Here is a 21,597-nt window from a genome sequence, read left to right as displayed (position 1 = left end):
TATTAACAATTTAGTGCAAAAATCGCGATTTTTTCGATTTTTTGCACCCCATTCAAAAGCTAAATAGTTGACATAAAATTACAAAATTTAATTTTTTAAAACATTAAAAAACCTTCAAAATACCGATTTTTGAAAGTTAAAAAGTTAATTTGTTGCTACGCAAACTGAAAAATAAGTGAAAATCGTTATTTGTTAATAACTTTTACAAAAACTACCTTAGAACTGTAGTGTTTTACCCAAAATGGGGTGGACACGCGCCAACTCGTAACTTTTAATGACAAAAATTTTCAAATCAAAATGTACACCGGCCAATTCGTAACTTTTCTATTACCTGACTTGCCAACTAGAAACTTTCTTCAGGTAAATTCGAAACCATTGATTAAATCTAATACCTTAAATCTAAACCGAATTATTTCTTGGTTTGCTTAAAAACATTATATTTGTATTATATTACGTACCTATAAAAAATAGCAAAAATTGAAGTATCTCAACAAAATAATTGAAACAGTATTATAGTGTCTCATTAACACGTGTTATAAATATTATTTCCATCAAGTATAGCTCTACACGAGCTTGGTTTTTATCAAGTAATTGTAAATTCAATATTTAAATGTTTAGCAATGATAAATTATTTAAATCCATCTGATAATTTAAAAGCAAAGAGATTTTCCATATGTTTATTTCAAGTCTAAAAGATTACACCTTTATTTAGTTACGAATTCACCGGTAGTTGATGGGTTACCGAAAAATTACCTGAGGGCCGGAGTTACCAATTGGCCTGTAATTAGGATGGGGGATTAAAATAGTTACGAATTCACCGGGACCTAGTTGGGGGACATATTGGGGTACTTAACAAACCCTTAAAATTTCAGACCGATTCATTAATTAGTTTAAGAGTTATTCTAATTGCTTATCCCAGAGGCCTTTATTTTGCAATAACATAAGACAGAAAATAATGAAGATAGGGCAATTCTGAGTATGCCAAATGAAAGTAGAAAACTGATACTATCAAAATGTACTAAAAACCGATAAAAAGATTATCATCTAATATAGTCAAAAATCCTAATGCCAAATTTGTGAACTTTTGTAGTTTAAAAACATTTAGAATAACTTTAAAAATATTGTCTGTAGAAAAAGTCATTTTACATATTAAAAAAGCTGGTATTTTACACGAATTTTTAAAAATGTAGTTTAATTGGTGACTACTCGTGGTAAGTGAAGGGGAAGCTGGGAGCCGACAAATGCACGTGTTCAAAAACTATAAAAAGCATCTTAAAACTATTATCATTTTCTATATCTCGGGATCGACTGAATATATTTTGATCGTTTTTTTTTAATTCGTATGTAATTTTTCTGTACATTACAAATATGCAGTTTGTCTAGACATTTATTAATTAATAAACAGTCTAATTTGTTTAAACAATTTTTGAAAAAATAATTATGTCCCAAACATCCATGATTTTAATCATACTATCCCTATTAATCATAGAAAAAGTTAAGGCATACTTTAATAAATAAATTATCTTCAATAAATAATTGTCTAATAAAAATCATTTATTTATTAAAGTGTATTTTAACTTTTTCTGTGATCATTAATGATACTATGATTTAAAAAATAGATTTTTGTAAAAGAAAATATTTTTTAAATAATTGTTTAAACAAATTAGACTGTTTATTAATTAATAAATTTATAAACAAATTTCATATTTGTAATGTACGTAAAAATTACATAAAAATTAAAAAAGAAAGATCAAAATCCATTGAATTGATCCGGAGATACAGCAAATTATATTCGTTTGAAATTGCTTTTTCGGTATTTTAACTCGCTTGATTTGTAGATTCCCCCTAGTAATCGTTTGCATTACATTTTTGAAAAATCGTAGAGGGTGCTGTGAAGGTATAATGATTGTGCAAATTTTTTAAGAAAAAATGGCATTAATGAGATTCCTTAATTATTATAAACAAATTAGCTGTGAATTTAAAAAAAAAACATATGGCTAACTTTGTCCCAAATGAGCCCAGGCTAAATTTTTTTATTTGAAAGTTCGTGTTAAAATACTATCTTTTCGAATATATAAAAAGATTGTTTCTACGGACAACATTTTTAAAGTTATTCTAAATATTTATAAACTACAAAATTTTAAAAATTTGGCATTAAGATTTTTGACTATGTTAATTATTTTTTTACCTTTTTTTAATACATTTTGATACTATCACTCTTCTACTTTCATTTGACATACTCAGAATTGCACTATTTTTATTATTTTCTGTCTTATCTTATTGCAAAATAAAGGTCTCTGGGAAAAACAAATAGAATAACTCTTAAACTAATTATTGGATCGGTCTCAAATTTTGAACGTTTGTTAAGTACCCCAATCTCCAACTTTGGGTGAAACACTAAAGTTCTAAGGTTGTTTTAGTAAAAGTTATTAATAAATAACGATTTTCACTTATTTTGCAGTTTTCGTAGCAACAAATTAACTTTTTAACTTTCAAAAATCGGCATTTTGAAGGTTTTTCGATTTTCTAAAAAACTTAATTTTGTAATTTTATGTCAACTATTTAGTTTTTGAATGGAGTGCAAAAAATTGAAGAAATGGCGATTTTTGCACTAAATTGTTAATAATTAAAAAACGGACGCAAATTTTAGGCAGGAAATAGGTAGGTTTTCTTCCTATATCTCTACAATAACTAAAAAGTAGTCAGCTACCTGGATCTTTGAGTCTCCCGAACATGGTCTATTTCTAGCTTATTTATTACCCTGGAGTATATGGGTAAATGTCAACTTTAAAGTGAACTTTAGTTCATGTTCACTTTAAGTTGATTATGAAACCGGACGTTAATATTTCAACAATCGCTTCAGTAAAACTGTTTTTTTTTTAGTTGGCAACAAAGACTACTTTCTCCGAGGATGTCAGTTAGCTGAACAAGGAAACTTGGACATCTGCAATAAAGTCAAAGAACACAACAACGGCATACTTCGAACTATATACTGTTCGAAATGTTCTTCAGAAGGCTGTAACTCTTCGACCAAATTCCAAGCGAACACAATGCTTGCCTTACTTTGTGCTTTAATCGCCAAAGTGCTTTTCAATGTAACAAAATTTAGCTTTTAAGGAAATTTAGGTATAAATGTTGTTTTGGTTTTTTCTCTATATTCTAAGGCATAATGAAAGTAAGCATTGCAAGAAGTGCTGGAGTTGAAATAATTATTTCCAAGTCAAAATTACTGCAGAGAAGATCTCAATGGAAAGCTACCAGATGGGTCGTAGTATGGAAATTTTGGTATATTATGAGAAAGATTGTTCTCTAAATAAAAGCAAATAATTATTATTATCTTATAATCATCAGTTGACGCTACAGCCCTTCGTAAGCATTGGCCTGCTTCGAAACCTTCTTCCTTGCCGTGTAACTGTCTTCTAAGATCTTTGTCATGTTATTGTTCTCATTTTAGATATTCCGAAGAAGCACCACATGTTCTTTATTGGCAAAAAATTTATGTTGAATTTGACTCGTCTTGAAAGAGATGCACTCATTTAGTATCATTTTATTTCTGACTCATTTGTATATATCCATAAGTCCTCACAACTCTATGAAATAGGTACTTAGAGAAAAAGTTTTTAAATAATTCTTTACAACAAACGAGACAATCAAATAAATCAGTACGTTTTTACTTTAAATCGAGTAATACATCGTAAAAATAAATCACATGAAGTTGTTCACGATTTATTTTCATCATTTTTTTCTTGTCAAAATGAATTTTTTAAGTACTGTAAACAATGCAAATAGTATAGGCCTGTATCCCGGGTCCAAAAAAAGTTAATTAACTGAAAATTTGTTAATAGCTTAACGGTGTCTAGTCGGACAAAATTTGATGTATGGGAACACTGAAACAGGGGAAGTTTTAATTGTGTGTGGAACGTGATTTTAATTGTGAAACGTGTCATGCTGACATGTTTATGATTGTGAAAACTAGCAGATTGTTTTAGTTTATTCAATAGCAAAATGTATACAGTGAGCACGTAAAGGTTGGAATAAATTCATTTTCTCGAGAATGGACGATTTTGAAAAAAAAAATCCAAAACAGGTCAATTTTTATTTTTAAATTACGACTTTTTGGCATATATTATATCATACTAGTGACTTCACCCATCTGGGCGTGATGACGTCATCGATAATTTTTTAAATGGGAATAGGGGTCGTGTGATACCTCATTTGAAAGGTAATTCAATTCTCTATTCAGTAATATAAACATTAACATAATTCTTTGTACAGAGTGTCAAAAAAATTTTTAGGTATATTTATTGACATGAAAAGAAGAATGCATGTAATTAATTTAATTCAAAATACATTTTACTGCTCTCAGAAAGCATAAAACAATGTTTATTTGAAAAATAATAATTATTGCTTTTCGCTTAAATTAAATGTTCAAACTGTCAAAAGGAAGGTGGGTGGCTGCATTAATATTGAATTTAAGCAAAAAACAATATTTATTTGTCAAATAAACAATATTTCCTGTTCGCTGATAGCAGTAAACTGTGTTTTGAGTTAAATAAATTACACAAATTCTTCTTTTTATGTCGATAAATATAATTAAAAACATTTTTTTTACACCCTGCATAAATAATTATGTTAATGGTTATATTACTGAAAAAAGAATTGAATTACCTTTCAAATAAGCTATCACAGAACCCCTATTCTCATTTAAAAAATCATAGATGACGTCATTACGCCCAGAAGGGTGACGTTACTATTATGATATATATTATATGCCAAAAAGTCGCAATTTAAAAATAGAAATTGACCTGTTTCGGGATTTTTTTCCAAAATCCTCCATTCTCGAGAAAATGAATTTATTCCAACCTTTACGTGCTCACTGTATAATATGAAACAATGTTTGTCCGACAAATATGTTGGGCATTTTAATAAGTCCGACACTCGACACGTAGAACATGTCAAATAACAGGAATTATGTTGGTGATAGACTAGGGATGGGAAAAACCTACCGGTTTAAACCTAAAACCGGTTTTTTTACTTCGCAATAACCGGTTTTACCGGTTGTTTTTTTGTCCCGGTTATAACCTTTTTTTCTTTTTAAAGTAAAAACCGGTTATTAGGTTTTTACGGTGATTAGGATTAGGTTAGGTATTATTTTGGATCCCAATCATAATTATTATTCTCAAGTAATTATTCCAAACAAAACCATAATTCAAATTTTATTTTATAAATACAGAAGCAAACTGAAAGTGCAATCTCACATCAGCCAGAAACAATTATTAAGTTTTATTATAATATTTCCTTGAAAAGGTATTTGTAATCATAATATTTAGGTACATAAGAAGTGATCTGGTTGAATTAGACGCTAACATCATCAATCTATTTTTCACACTTAACTCTTGACATTGAAAGTGGGTAAATGAGTTTTTCTGATTACCAAAAATAATGGTCTGACTATGAATATCGAATTACTGATTACGAATACGAATCTCCAAGAATTTCCCTACGTTTTCAAAACGATACACCCATACAGGAAGTTTTAAATGAGTTAAAATGTACCTATTCTACAAATATACAAACGTGTTAAACGTAATACATGATAATTTTTTTTTGATGGCAGTAAAAATAAAAGATAAATTGCATTATCCAATTTATTTTTAAGTAAAATATTTATGTTGATATTATTTTTTTTAAATCCCATTTCAATGAGTTTGGGAAATTTTTTATAAGTTGAAATGGTTGGGGAATTTTTTGGGTTTCGGAGGAGAGGAAAATTGGTGGGTATTTTAGAGGATAATATTTTTAAATGGTAAATTAAATTTGCATCATTAATTGAATACAATAATTGCATATTATATCCTACTCTCATAATATATTCAATCAATTCAATGACAATAGAACCTGAATTATTTCAGCGCTCTCTGTTGAGCAGTAGTATAATAATTTTGGTTTACTGTTCTCTACATCTGACTACTGATTCACAAATCTTTGGGATTCACACAAATCAAATTTTATTTCGATCCAATGTATAATATATATTAATACTACGCTATATTATATTTAATAATAATCAATAAATATATAATAATAATAAAATAATAAATAAATATATTAATTAATAGAATGAAATGGTTTTATTAAAAATTGTGTTTTATTTATATTGATATTGATGTTCTTTCGATAATACTAATTTTGATCATATTGATATCGAGTCGAATGGAGTATCGCAAACTAAAGTGCATTGTAAATGTAACTTTGTAACCTATTGGATTAAAAAAACCGAAAACCGGTTTTTTAAAAAACCGGTTTTTTTGGTCGGTTATAACCGCCAGGTTAAACCGTAAGCAAAAAAACCGGTATAACCGAAAACCGGTGTTTTGTCAAAAACCGCCATCCCTATGATAGACAGCAGTCTGACTTTTGCATGAGAGTTTAATGAAAGGGTATCAAATCAATTGAAAGTTCTGTCCGACAAAATACGTGGGACATTTTCGTAGTCTGACCTTCGAAACCTGTAACCTGTTCCACAATTAAAACTTCCCCTGTTCCAGTGTTCCCGTACATCAAAGTTTGTCCGACTAGACACCGTTAAGCTATTAACAAATTTTCAGCTTGCTATTATTCAACTTTTTTTTGGTACGCAGGATCCAGGCCTAGTATACAAAATATAGTTTTTTTACCTACTATTCCTGGTGTCAACGTCAAGTTAACTGGCAGTTTGATCACTTGATGTTATGTTTTAAAACCGTTATATCCCTTAGTTATCGCCTATTGAGAAATACAGATTATTGTAAATATATACCTAATAGACCTATAGTAAATGTAGAGAAAATCAAAACAACATACATTATTGGAACTGCCTATGTGTTGCTAAAAGATCTTAAGACGATCATTTTAGTTTAAGAGTATTTTGTATTGCTTTTTCGTATGCCATCAGATATTGGTAAATGTTTTTAAACTCTCTGGTATAAACGTTGTACGACAAAACAAGAACGGAGATGAATATTGCAAAAAACTGAACAACACTAAAAACATTAGAGACGTTTTACTAAAATGAATGACATTTGAATCAAACATCATTTTGCAGTTTGCAGTTGTCTAGCTGTAACATGATGTGTACGCAAAATCTGCAGATGTAAATAACGTTCAACTACGGGATCGAGGTTCGTGCACCTGAGACGTCCTGGAACTGGTTTTTTTGTGTATCCTCCACTTTCTCTATACCTTCTTAGCACTTGAAACGCTGGATTGGTGGATTCCCATAACATCAGCAAGCTGTTTCTGCGATCGTCCATCTCCAATTAAAGCTACAATTTGGGTTGCTTGTTCTGACGTTATATTACTCATTTTTAAAGACATAGTAGTGAACAGATCAAATTCTCGAACACAAATGTCCAAAATAAATATTCTGTTTTAACAACGTTTTGTTTACTGTTTTCTTTTTCTGCAAAAACACGCTTCAGCTTGAAATGTTATGGATTTGTAGACACCTAAGAAGACAATGAATGAATTTCTTGACATTTGTCAAGAAATTGAGGAACGTGAGGCAAGGTATGACACTTTCAACACCCATAAGAAGGTTAAAGAAATGATTTCAGGAAATCGTAACAAACCAATCGGGATATTAACAAATGCAGATGGTACCACTTTAACTGAAACGCAAGACAAATTACGTAGATGGAAAGAATACATTGAACACCTATTTTATGACCAAAAAGTAGAACAATTAGAAGTTGACGGAGAAACCACGGGACCAGAAATAATGAAAGAGGAAGTTATTTATGCCATAAAACACACAAAAGGTAGAAAAGCTCCAGGACCCGATAAAATACCAATTGAACTATTGAAGATAATTGAATAACGGCTTCTCTCAACTTTTGTAACGATTCCAAAAATCACAAATGCTAAAGATTGCAATGACTATCGGACAGTTGCATTAATAAGCCACACATTGAAAACCTTCCTTAAAATCATACATAACAGAATCCACGTGAAATTAGAACAAGAAATAAGTGATTCACAGATGGGATTTAGAAAGGGTTTAGGAACTAGAGAAGCATCATTCGGAGTCAATGTTCTGACACAACGATGTCTGGATATGAATCAGGACATATATGCTTGCTTCATAGATTTTAAAAAAGCTTTTGACAGAGTTCGAATTTTATATCGAATTTGTATCAAAATCAGAAAGCAAGAGTAAGAGTCGAAGGAGAACTGACAGAGGAAGTAAGTATATTTAGAGGAGTTCGACAAGGGTGATACTTTCACCAATCTTATTTAACGTCTAAAGTGAAGTGATATTTCAAGAAGCTTTATTGGATATTGTGAAAGGTATTTTGGTCAACGGAAATAGCATTAATAATATTAGATATACGGATGATACGGTCATATTTGCAAGTGACGTGGAAGATTTACAGTACATGATACAACATGTATTCAATGCATGTGAAAGGTACGGACTGCAAATGAATCTCAAGAAAACGAAATCAATGATATTCTCAAAAAAACCACAAAATGTAGATTACCTGATCATCAATAATACAACGATCGAAAGAGTAACCACATATAAATATTTAGGAACGTGGCTAACCGAAGATGGAGATCAAACAAAAGAAATCAGATCTATTATAATAGAAATGGCAAGAAACACGTTCATAAAATTGAAGAACTTACTTTGCAACCGTAACCTTAATCTAGAGATCCGCACAAGAATGCTACGTTGTTACGTTTTTTCTACTTTACTATACGGCATGGAAGCGTGGACAATAAAACAGTCTGAAACCAAAAAAATTAAACTCTTTTGAGATGTGGTGCTACAGGAGAATCCACAGAATATCGTGGACTGAAAAAGTAACTATTATAGAGGTGTTACAAAGAATGAAGAAAGAATGTGAAGTCATAAAAACTGTTAAAATTAGAAAGATTCAATATCGGGGTCATATAATGAGGGGCGAGAAGTACGTACTACTTAGTTTAATTATGCAAGGGAAGATACAAGGGAAGAGAAACCCAGGACGACGCAAAATATCCTGGCTAAGAAATTTGAGAGAGTGGTTCGGTTGCAGCTCATTAGAATTATTCAGAAGTGCGGCCAATAAAATTAAAATAGCGATGATGATTTCCAACCTCCGATAGGGGACGGAACCTGAAGAAGAAGAAGACGATAGACGAGCATTATAACCTTCGGCTAAAAATTAAAAATTATTTTTAAACTTTTTTTCTGTTTCAAAAATTATGCGATACTTTTTGTGATTCGTGTAGAAAGAAAGAAAAAAGAATGGAATCACCACGTAAGCAGAATGGGAGAGACCTGTCTGGTCCAAATATCAAGAGATAAATCACCAACCGGCAAAAGAAGTATCGGATGATAGCGTAAAAGAACACGCTATGAGGTTGGTGACGAAATGCCGATGTCAGTTAACCATCCTCCTTTATTTTTTCGTCAATCTCCTTATGTGTTCAGCCGTGATCCCCCCAATGACTTAAATTTCGGGCCTCTTATTGTTAAATTAAACGTTTTTCAAAGTGCATTTAGGATTAAGCAAAGAGATTAGACAGTTTATTTAATCTACTGGTTTAGTGATAATGATAAGGAAGTTTATTATTTTGGGGGATTATGCGTTTTTGTCAAAAGATTACCCGGTATCTAAAAGTATAACGCTATAGTTTCTTATTAGATTATTTTTATTTGTTTTACATGATTCATTTGTTAACACGGTTTTGCTGAGGGAACCAAATTGACACAGTCGTGAGATCTTTCTTTCTGAAAGATGAGTTCTTTATTTATCAACAAACTGTTCTTGCTTTTTTGGAGGCTATCATCCCAAATTTAATTTAAGATAGATTTTTCCAGTTTTTCTTTCAGTATTTTGCCACATAACCTGCCCATACATGCTATCACACTAATGTCTCTGTCGTTTTCGCATTGCTTCATAGCTTCCTTTTTATGTTTCGGGGTAATATATACTTTGCACTATTCTGCTAGTCTGACCAGTGGATGGAGAATGCTTGAAAAATCTTGGCTGAGATTGCTCTAAATGACTTATGTAGAATTGGTATGAAAAGGTAGACAATCACTACTGAGAGCTATAAACAATGAACTACAAATACAGGAAACAAGTCATTGCAAGAAATGTAAGTGTCGAAGAGTAAATAAGCAGTGTAGTAGTATTTACAGATCATCTTCATTACACGTAGATGATGCCAGCATCAGCATGAAAGATAATTTTGACATATTCATCTTCAGTCTAGTTTTTGTTTTGTTGTAAACCTGTTGTGCAAAAAGGTGCGTACTGACGTAAGTATTTTTGTCCGAATGAACCGAAAGAGCACAGCGTGCTGTAACAAATTGCTCTAGTGAGTACATGTTCGCGAGCAAAATTCTGCCGAATCGAACAAGCTGTTGATGTTTGGAGGAGTGTCGGTACTTACTTTACTTTTCGAGTCTTGTACTACTACAGTTTTTCTTTCCAATATTGGGCTACGTCTACACCCTTTATATTTGCGAGCCATAAATCACCGAGGGTGCACTCTGATGGGCAAAGTCTGCATACTCTCAGGTGCTCCACGTTCTATGTTTACCCACATTCACAAAGTGCGTCGTTATGTCTTGATGCCCCATTTAATGAGGTTCTGTTTTACAGGGACAACACCGGTGCATATGCGGTTCAGCATCCGCCTGGTTCTCCAGTCCAGGTTCATTCCATTAGGTCGTTCTGGATGTAGGGGAAACAGTTCGGGTGGTTCGACGCTGACATTTCTCATAAACTTTTTCCTTGATTTAAGTCGGCTGGTTCCTGGTGGTTCGTCAAACCCGTATAATTGGGGCCTTTCATCGAAAGTTTGTCTGAACTTCTCCACATATTGTGGAGAACATGTTTCATGTGACTTGTTTAGCGCGTCTAGATCTAGCCCAGATGGGACAACCATATTCCCCTGTTGAGAAACATAAGGGCTCAGCTGTTGACTTTAAGACCTGAGGGTGTGCACCCCACTTGCTCCCTACAAGTTTCCGGAGAAGGTTGTTTCTCGTAGAAACGTTTCGTCTTGTACTCTGACAGTGGAATTTCTATATGTTATTAGTGACCTATCTAGTATAACTAAAACATATTTGGGCCTATCAGTATATTGCAAGCGTTGTCCCTCCCATGACACATTCAATTTTACATATACCAAATAGTTGTTGAGATAGACTGCACATGGGTTTTAGTATGGTTTCGCTTTAATAAGTTTTGTTTGTAATGGAGGAGTGTCGGTACCTAACCGTCAAACGATCAAAAGCGAGCGTTTGTTCGTTGATGCTCAGCGACCCAAGAAGCAATTGGACGTAATATTACGACGTCTTAACGTTGGATTAAATGCCCCAACGTTAATACGCGACGTTGCGACGACGGTCAGAAAACCGCTATTTGCACCTAAGTGGGGAATAGAAATACGGGTTGCCTCGACGTCCCCCTCTCGACTTCTCAGCTCGAGATATTTTATCGTCAAATTACGTTATTTTTTAGGACTTTGGTCTTGTAAAGTAATTGTATAAAATTCTCTACCACAGAAGTACGGCCGACACACTTCATTTTTACCAAATAGGTTAATAATCTTGGAGGATATTAAATCATCAGAAACTAAGATGCATGACGGCCTGTTGATACTTATTTAAGTAGGTTCCTACTCTATTCAGAATATAACCTAAGTGACTTGTATAATTTATTTTATTAATCATCTGCCTCATTGCATAATGCGGTCGAAAATTTACAAACGCAAGGAAGTGTACTGTTAAACTAGGTATAAAAATTGCTAAAAACTGAAAGCGCCTCAGAAATTTACAGGTAAATCGAACAAAACGGTAAAAATAGAAATAACAATCGTAATTACAAAAACATATTATGTCTAAACCCATACAAAATTATCCTTGATTTATATATAAACAAAATTTGTTAATTAAAATCAAATATTCATTAAAATCTAGCAAAAAAATTGCCAAACATTATGTTTCAAAAAATGGCTGAACCATGGCGATCTTTCATTAATGGCGGATTTGACTCGCGACCTAAATTGCACTACATTTTAACTGATTTGGACAAGGACACCCCCTGCCGACCTTTAGTATAACCTATTTTTACCTTGCACACCTCGAATTTACCTATTGGTATACCTAATACGTCCTAAAGTAAGCGCAAACACGCGCAAACAACCTGGTCTTGACGACAGACTCCCGACGACCGGTCGTCGTCGTGAACACGCCTTAAGCTGGTGGACGATTTGAGATTGACATTTTTATTTGTTGCATATAGGTATGTTTACCTCATGAAAATCTTTAGTCCCATTTTGAGTACCTACATAATTAGCTCTTCAGGTTCTGTAATGTGCCATTTTCAAAAGTTTAGCTTTTTGTCTTTAAAAAGATGTTGAATGTCTAAAAGCTTTTGATTTCTTTTTTCCATGCATTTCCCCTTCATTTTGAGACATTGTTTTTCTCAAAGAACAACTATATATTTTTTTAACTATATAGGTTTTTCATTCAATAAATTGTTATTGTTAATATACTGTTTATAGAAAGTCTAGAAAAACCAAGTGTAAAAAAGTAAGGTTATGTTATGCAATGTAATATCTCTCATATTATTATAGTCATATAAGTCAAGATGAGTCAAGTCAGATAGGCCCTAATCAGCAAATTTTTACGTCGTTTTGTAGTTGGAAACTAAACAACCAATTGTCGAAAATTTACTTTACTACGTTGGATAGTCGTCGACGTTTTTTAGTAAATTACAGGTATCTTATAAAAAAAAAACTTTGACGTCAGGTTAACGTATACAACTTTACTTAAGTACTAGGTACGTTGTTATTACCTACGTTGTATTGTCGTTCTCACCTTCCCGCAAGTACACGCAGCAATCTGCCATATACCTACTGAGAAAACACCCGACGTCTCCTGAACGTTGGGTTCGATACTAATAAATACTCTGTAATCCCCGACGTTGAGCAGTCGTTAAATGTCTTCCAGTAAATTACATTGTAGTATATAGAGGTTATACCCGACGTCAGCTTAACGTTAAGCCTTAACCTAATAATTAACGTTGGTATTCTCAACGTTGGATTGTCGTTGTCGTCTTCCCGAAAAATACGTCTACCATACTCGATTAAACACCAACGTCCTCTGAACGTTGGCATCTATCCTAAAAAATACGTTGTAATTCCCGACGTTGAGTAGTCGTTGATGTATGCCACTTAATTGCACTTATACTACAGATAGGTTAAGACCGACGTCAGCTTAACGTCAAACCTTATCCTAATAATTGACGTCGTTATTCCCGATGTCGGTTGGTCATCAGATTATATTACTTATTAGCAGCAACGTTGGTCCATAGGAAAAACAGACGTTGTCCTTGGTTAAGGCTTATTGTGAACCAATTTTGTCCTTAAATTTAACGTCCCATTAGGACAAAATTGGTTGCAGGTCGTAAAATTGCTACTTGGGGAACGGCTCCACGAGCGACACATTTACGCCAGCAGTAGCAGTAAAATGAAGCGTGATAAATGAAACCAACAGCGATAATACTGGGCGTCTCCACGGAGCTGTAAGTTGTCGTTCAAGATCGGGAACAGGCGCGTCGTCAAGGTCATGTCGCAGTCGGATAGGTCCAAGGCGTAAATCTACCAGTTTATACCTAAATTTTATATAGGGATGGTCACTTCTAAAAGTTCCTTTTGTTGCAAAATTAACACGTGCGGCGTTATGCTCGTTGTAAATTGTCGCTTTCATGGAGCCACGATTTTACAGCTGTGCTGCCGCCGTAATTTTACTGCTACTTCTGGCGTAAATTTATCGCTCGTGGAGCCGTTCGCTCAGTGGGTACGAGCGTTATAGCCAGATTCTCTGCTACCATGGTAGGACAAACACTGAAATAAAATGAGCACAACATGGGAACGCGGCGAATAGAACGAACACTGAGTAATCTGAGCACTTACTCAATTGTGCGCGCTCCGCTCGTTGGGTTCGTTTGGTTCTTCGGAAGAAAATGCTCTAGTCAGAACATTTTTAAATTAATTGTATCGTCTTAAAAATGCGGAAGTCCGTTTTAAGGGCCCTAACTGTATTTTGCCATAGAAGACTTAGGAGAGCCTTACGTGTGCAATAAACTACTTACCAGTTGTAGAAACAACAAGATGCCTATCTGGAATTGTAACCAATAGTAGAAGCACCGTTTAGATAGTCAATTATTAACCTTGAAGTAATATATACAAACATTTTGTAGTTTAAATGAGAGCAGTGACTACGAAATACCTACTACAAATTATTGATAAAATTTTATTAATCCAGGGCGCATCTGTTTTGAGATGGACGTTGAGAGGTGACTCATAGTTTTTTGCAGAAATTGCTTGGAATTAACTCATATAATAATAATTGAGTTATCCTCTTACTCAAAAAGGTCCGGAACATTGTTTAAATAGGTAATCAAAATGTCAAAAAATGAAGGAAAAATTCGATTTTTTTCTTGGTTTTTTGATTGTAACTTTACAAGTATTTACTTCCAAGAAAAGTTGCACTGACATAAAAGTTGCGCAATTAAATTTCCTACAATATAGGAATGGTTACAAATTTTAAAAATTGTCACCCTTGTTGCAAAATAGCAATAATTTCGAAAAAAAAAACATAAAAAAACAAGTATTTGCATTTTAAGGCTTTCAACCATTTCTGCTACATGTAGGACCTTCGTATTTTCCCTGAAAAACTAAATAATATAATAAAATAATACACTAAATTTCATTAAGATCGGTTCAGTAGATTTTGCAAAATAAATTTTGAAATCCAGCTTAAGCAAAAAAAAAATCATTTTTTCAAAATGTTGCAGAACTGAAAATAAAACAGATAGCAAGTTAAATTATTTCTTTTACATATAGAAGAATACTGTACCTTTCATTTTCAATTTGTAAAATTAAAATCGGTTAACTAACACGGCGTCAGGAATTTTTTAAATAAATATTAATTTTTTGTCCTACCCGCAGGACAGCGGTGTTCGATTCACACAAGTTGATTTCCACCAAAATTTCTTCCAATCTTTATCTAATACATTATTTTCTTACTCTATATTTTGTTGTATTTTAATATTTTAATTCCATAAAAATCAAACTAATTTGACTATTGTTTGTTATAATATATTGTTTAAACAATTGCATATGTTTAAAAATAGTAAACTTTTATTCTCTAAGTTAAAATATATGAACAAAGAAAGTTTTTGCTAAAAAATGTGTTATTTCAAAGGACGGAGTATGTGTTTTTATTTTGCAATAAACAAATTTATTTATTTATATCGAAATGTACTACAAATTAAAATGTATTAATCATTAGCAAAGGTCATTGAAATGCCCAATCAGAACAAACTGTCCTGCGCTAGCACCAAAAATTAATGTTTATTTAAAAATTTTCTGACGCCGTGGTAGTTAATCGATTTTAATTTTGCAAATTGTAAATGAAGGGTCATAGAGGTACATATTAACATAGAGGAAGCCTATCTTCCGCGCTTCCTGACGACAAGATCTTATGACTGGTTTGCTGCATCTCTTTCTAACACATTGTATCGAAAATCTATGATGACATTCAGTGTGAATATAGGCACCGAAGAGGAGGACAACTGTAGCAGCTTTACTATGCGTAAGAGTGAAACAGCACTAATCCAAATAAAAAAGATGGTGTCGTCACTTCGCTCTGAATGACACACTCTCTATGCTAATATATAACTCTATGTGAAGGGTACAGTGTTCTTCTATATTATGTAAAAAAATTTAACTTGCTCTCTTCTTCATTTTCAGTCCTGCAACATTTTGAAAAAATGAATTTTTTTGCGAAAGCTGGATTGCAAAATTTATTTTGCAAAATCTATTAAACCGACTTAATGAAATTTACAGTATTGTTTTATTATCTGAAATAGTTTTTCTGAATGAAATATGAAGGTTTGAAGTTTAGCATAAATGGTTGAAAAGCGTAAAATGCGAATATTTGTTTTATTATATTTTTCGCAATTATTGCTATTTTGCAACAAGGGTGATAATTTTTAAAAATTTTTGCGAATCCTATATTGTAGAAAATTTAATTACGCAACTTTTATGTCAGTATAACTTTTATGTCAGTACAACTTTTCTCGAAAATGAATACTTTTAAAGTTATAATCAAAAAACGAAGAAAAAAATCGAATTTTTCCTTCATTTTTTGTGTTATGTCAAATATGAGTTATTTTCAAGCAATGTCTGCAAAAAATATGAGTCGCCTCTCAATATCCAAATTAATGTACCTACTAATATTTTTACAGATGCTCCCTGGTCTATATTGCAACTAAACAATTTTTCCCCAGTGTAAGTAACCGCCTAATTATTATAATCAAGAACAAAGAAAAATAATCCATAACAATACTTAACTAAACAATACGATTGGTTTTACTTTTTGATATGAAATGGGATATTTATTTTTACATAATAAAATTCTCAGTGCCCTCTAGTAATTAAAAGACAAACTAAAACTCAAAACGTAGGTAACTGTTTACACTGAATCACAGAACAGAAAGCAATTGTTATTTGTTCTGTGACCGAATATGTTAGACTATTTTTATTATGTCGGTGATATCACCCTTGAAAGATTAATATGATTGCTTATATTAATTTTAGACCACCTAAATGTTTGTATATATTGACTATAAGAAAATGTAGACAGCTAATAAAAATTACTTTTTGTATCCAAATATAGACAACACATCATACAGTTTAAAACTACATGTAGAATGTAGAATTCATAAATCAATTTAGAAAAATATATTAAGTAAACGTTTAAAGGCTATAATATTTCGGTATTTTTTTAAAATGAAACTTTGTACTTTTTACTACTTTATCTAGGTCCTTGAAGCCGTAAAGTACCTATATTTTGTGCTTAATTGTAGTTTTCTATCCTTTGTGTCGTTTGATAAATAGGTTTATGTTACTTTGCTAACGAATTTTACCCCCCAACAATATGCGCCAAAATTAAGGATATATTAATCTGTACAAACCATTAACGAATAGTCTTAATTAACTCTGGAGTAGGTATATTATGGTATCACCAGCGTATAGGAGGCTGCAGTTTTTGTATTCTCATGTTTACTCTTCGTTGCTACTTCGTAAAAGCTTGGTGTATTTGTGTTCATTGTATATGTTAAACAGACCGCAGGTACTTACATAATGCATATAGTATGGGCCCCAGAATACTGGATTTGCTACACATTTTTCTTCTTTAGTAAGATGAATACTGTTTATTTTATTTTTCTCTTTTTCATGTCTGCTTCCTTCATTATTGATTCATCTTTCCACCCTGGTCTGTGTTTAGATATTGTTCCAGGCCCAGGCATGTTTGAGTATCTGTGATTTGTCGAAATCCTTGTTTTTGATACATGTTTCATGTTCTTCTTCTTCAATGTCGACATAGACTGATAGTTCTATACCTATGTATTTAAAATTCAGCTCTTGCAGAATAATAGCTCTATTCATTTAGAGTTTACGTCTTACAGGTGTCTTTGATGTCAAATATTTTGTTTTAGCGACTGATATCCCATGTTGAGCGATTTGACTGTGAGGATAAATTATTGATGTGGAGTCGCTTAAGATCATCTGTGTTTTCGGCATTCAACGCGGCAATCGTCAAACTATTAGTTAACTGTTATCTATATATAAATTCGGGTTCAAAACGTCCTCCGACGTTGGCCGATGCCTTGTTGCCAATATCTTCTATTATTGTAGTTTTCATCTTCTAATCCTCGTACACTCATTGATCGTCTTACTCCTTGTACCCATGTCGTTCTTGGCCTTTCTCTTTTCCTGTTTTCTGTAGGTATCCATTTTTTTCTTTGGCAGTCTTTCCTTCCCCATTCTCTGAACATGTCCGTACCACGTTAATTGTTTCTTCTCAATGCATTCTACAACCGTTTCCTGTAAATTCATTTTTCGCTTTACTTCCTCATTTCTAACCCGGTCCAATCTCGATGTTCTACTTGCTCTTCTTAGGGCGTCCATCTCGGTAGCTTCTATTTTTCTTTTTTGGTGTTCCTTTATTCTCCATGTTTCGGATCTGTATACCAATGTGCTCTTAATCATGGTGTTTTATATTCTCATTTTTCTTTGTTTCCCTATCTCGGTACTCCACAAAACTTCGTTCAATGATTTAATTATCGTTCTTGCTTTATTTCTTCTGCTCTTAATTTCTGCATCGTCAGTACCTTCCTTGTTGAAATTAATTCCCAAATACTTATATTTATCACAGCTAGTTATTTTCTGATTATTGTCCAATATACACACCTAGGCATACACATTGTGTTTTTTCTACAATCATCTGCAGTTCCCATTTTTCGTATTCTCCCTTCAATTTGCGATTCATATATTCCAAATCTTCTTTATCGTTTGCACATATTATCTGATCGTCTGCAAACTGAAGGGTGTACAGGCAGGTATTGTAGATTTAGATGCCCATTCCTCTGCATTTTCTTTTCCATATTGTAAGGGCTTTGGCGACATAAATCTTAAACAGACTCGGTGATATGCAACATCCTTGTCGTAGACCTTTGTTGACTGTAAACAAATCTGTTATTTTGTCAAACCTGGATCCGGAGATCTTCCATTTTTTAGTTGTTTAATTGCCTTTTTAACTGCTACACTGTTTATGTTTATATCTTCTCCTACAATTTGTATTTCCGTCACTGTTGGTTGTGAGTATTCGGGCCTTTGTTCAGTTAATAAGTCCTTATAATGTTGGACTCATTTATCTGTTGGTATTAATTGTAGTTTGTCGTTGCGTGTTTCGTTATTCTTGATCTTGTTCAGAAATTTCCATGATTTACTGTATTTTCGTCCTCCTATGTGTGCTTCGATTTCTTGGCACTTTCGATCCCAGGTCTCTCACTTTGAATGATATGTCTTGATTCTCTTTTCTTTTCTCTATATCTGTTGTAGGCTTCTTCATTTTTTGTGTTAAGCCATTTTTGGTATAGTATCTTTTTCTTCCTTGACTAGTCTCTCTGTCTCTGAGTTCCACCAGTATTTGTTATTTTTTCTAATTTCTCTGATACCAAGGGCTTTCTTTGTAGCTGCTTTTATGCTGTATACTATATTATTATAAACCTCTTCTGTTGTTAGATTATTCGGGCTTAGTATGTAATTGTCGAGTCTCGTTTGATAGAGATATTTAACACTTTCATGTAATAGGCTCTCTAAGTTATATTTCTTATCTGTTATATTTGAAGTATTTTTGTCTGCATCCGGGATTGTTTTCGTCTTCGTTATTGTGTGTCTTATCGGGAAGAATATTTTAGATCTTAGGAAATGATGATCTGATATGTTACATATTCCTCTGGATGCTCGTATATCTTCAATAACTTTCAATAAGGTTTGTTGTTTTAGTATTGCGTAGTCAATTATTGATCTTAAATTTCTTGTCGGCTGTGTCCATGTATCCTTATGTACCTCTTTGTGGTTGAAATAGCCGTTGTTAATTCTTAACTGAAATTGGTCGCATAATTCTATAAGTCTTCGGCCATTGTCGTTGACTATTTCTTCACCAAAAGGTCCTATTATGTTGTTGTTTTCCATTTTTCCCGTTCGACTATTGATGTCTCCTTAACTGTTATCTATCTGTCAATTATCTGTGAGTTCTCTATCAGCTCTATCCATCCAACCCCCCTAATAACGCTCCCAACTCTGAGCAACAAACTTAGTATCTTTCTTGTATACGAACGGATTGTTACCATATTTAGCCCTTGGATCACATAATTATGTCTTTTCTACCTCCGATCGTTATAAACAGAAGATAGAAAACTAAAAAAACCTTAAGCCCAAGTATCCGAAACGAATTACTATCAGATATGAACAAATTCTGTACAGGATCCTTATTTTTTGCGCTTATTTGGAATTTGACCAAAACTACCATATTCTAGCATATAAAAATATCTTCGAAATATTTTTTAAACTCCCCAGCAAACAGGTTTGAGCCCAGTTACGTGATGATTACGTTAAGTTTACGGCAAATTTCAACGAATACGTAACTCGGTGATTTGTGACGGGAAAAAAACGTATTTCAGTGCCAAATAATTCACGTATATATTAGTGCTTCCTTTATACATGTTTGACATTAGAATAATATAAAATCATAATGACGAATATAGTACATGTTTTTTTATAATAGGTGTTAATGTTGGGTACATCGCAAAGGTACGTGTATTTCACGTAATAATCACGAAACAGAAATAACTTCCTTTGGTTAAATTTTGAGAAATATTTTGGAAAACAAAATTTTACAACGGTGTTGGTTAAATACGTATCGCTTGAATTTTACTCACTGTATTTTATGGACGTCGAAAAATTAGAATTATTTCACGTAAAAGTAATGTAAATAATACCAATATTTAAACAAAAAGTTTATGATTTCGCTTTTATTATCATTTAGAGTAACTATTTCAATCCAACCTTGATTTGAAGCTATTTTTTTCTTTAAAACTATCACAGCAACTAAAATGATCTTGAGTCTAATTTTCAAATCGCGCGCGGTGATGACGTACTACCAAGCCTCCTCCTTTAAATAATGTCACATGACCACGGTACGTGAATAACATAGTTGATTCGAAAACTAAATTAATCGATTTATCGAATAATAGATACGTTTTGATAGGATTATTTTTTTTATATTATTCTGGTATTGAAATAGATTTTTAGTAAGACCAATTAGTTAATAGTAGAAGAAATTTAAAAACAAAAAGAAATTACGTAATACCAATTTAAAGTAAGTAGAATAGTTTAACTGTAATTTAAAAATAATCGATTTTTATAATCGATGATCATAACCTCTAATATCAGCTTCTCACATTTCTCACACTCACAACAAAAAGTGAAACGTGAAGAGCTTTATTTCTCTCGTTTTATTTTAGGCCGGTTTATTTATAATAATGTCTTTCGTATTAACCTTTACCTCACTGCTCGAGGGTTGAAGAGCGGATGATGCAATCAGAAAAAACAATAAAGTGTCGAAGTGTCTTCCTCGAAATAAAAAGTGACCTGTGTTGTGTTTTGTGTTGGCAAATTTTTTAATGTGTCTTTAGGTCAGTACCATTTTTGGTTCATTATCTTGTGTAATAATTATACAAGGCAAATGTTTTAAAGTCTCTAAATTCTACTAAATAAATACATTGTTAATACTTTATATGCTTGTTTTATTTATATCATATGAGGATAATAATTACGTGATTCATAAGTTAATTAAGGTCGAATTATTTACGTGAACCAAAGACGTATCTTTCACGTGAATACTAATATATACATTCCCTAAAAGATACGTTAATCAACACGTATTTGCAACGTGAATTTCCCGAAACATTTTATTGCTATTTAAGGTAAATAACACGTCTATTGAAGACGAGTTATTCACGTAATTTAAAGACGTATTTTCAATGTGATATTCCAACCAAATTTTCACGTGAAATTCACGTAAACAATTTACGTATATTGGTGACAAATGTACCCAAAATTCACGTAATTAACACGTCGGTCTGTTTGCTGGGTCTGCTGTTTGATATTTTATTACTAAGTATATAGATATAT

This window comes from Diabrotica virgifera, chromosome 8, assembly GCF_917563875.1.
Source record: "Diabrotica virgifera virgifera chromosome 8, PGI_DIABVI_V3a".
Taxonomy (NCBI): domain Eukaryota; kingdom Metazoa; phylum Arthropoda; class Insecta; order Coleoptera; family Chrysomelidae; genus Diabrotica; species Diabrotica virgifera.
The sequence above is the reverse complement of the archived record's forward strand: the minus strand, read 5'-3'. Positions refer to the sequence as shown.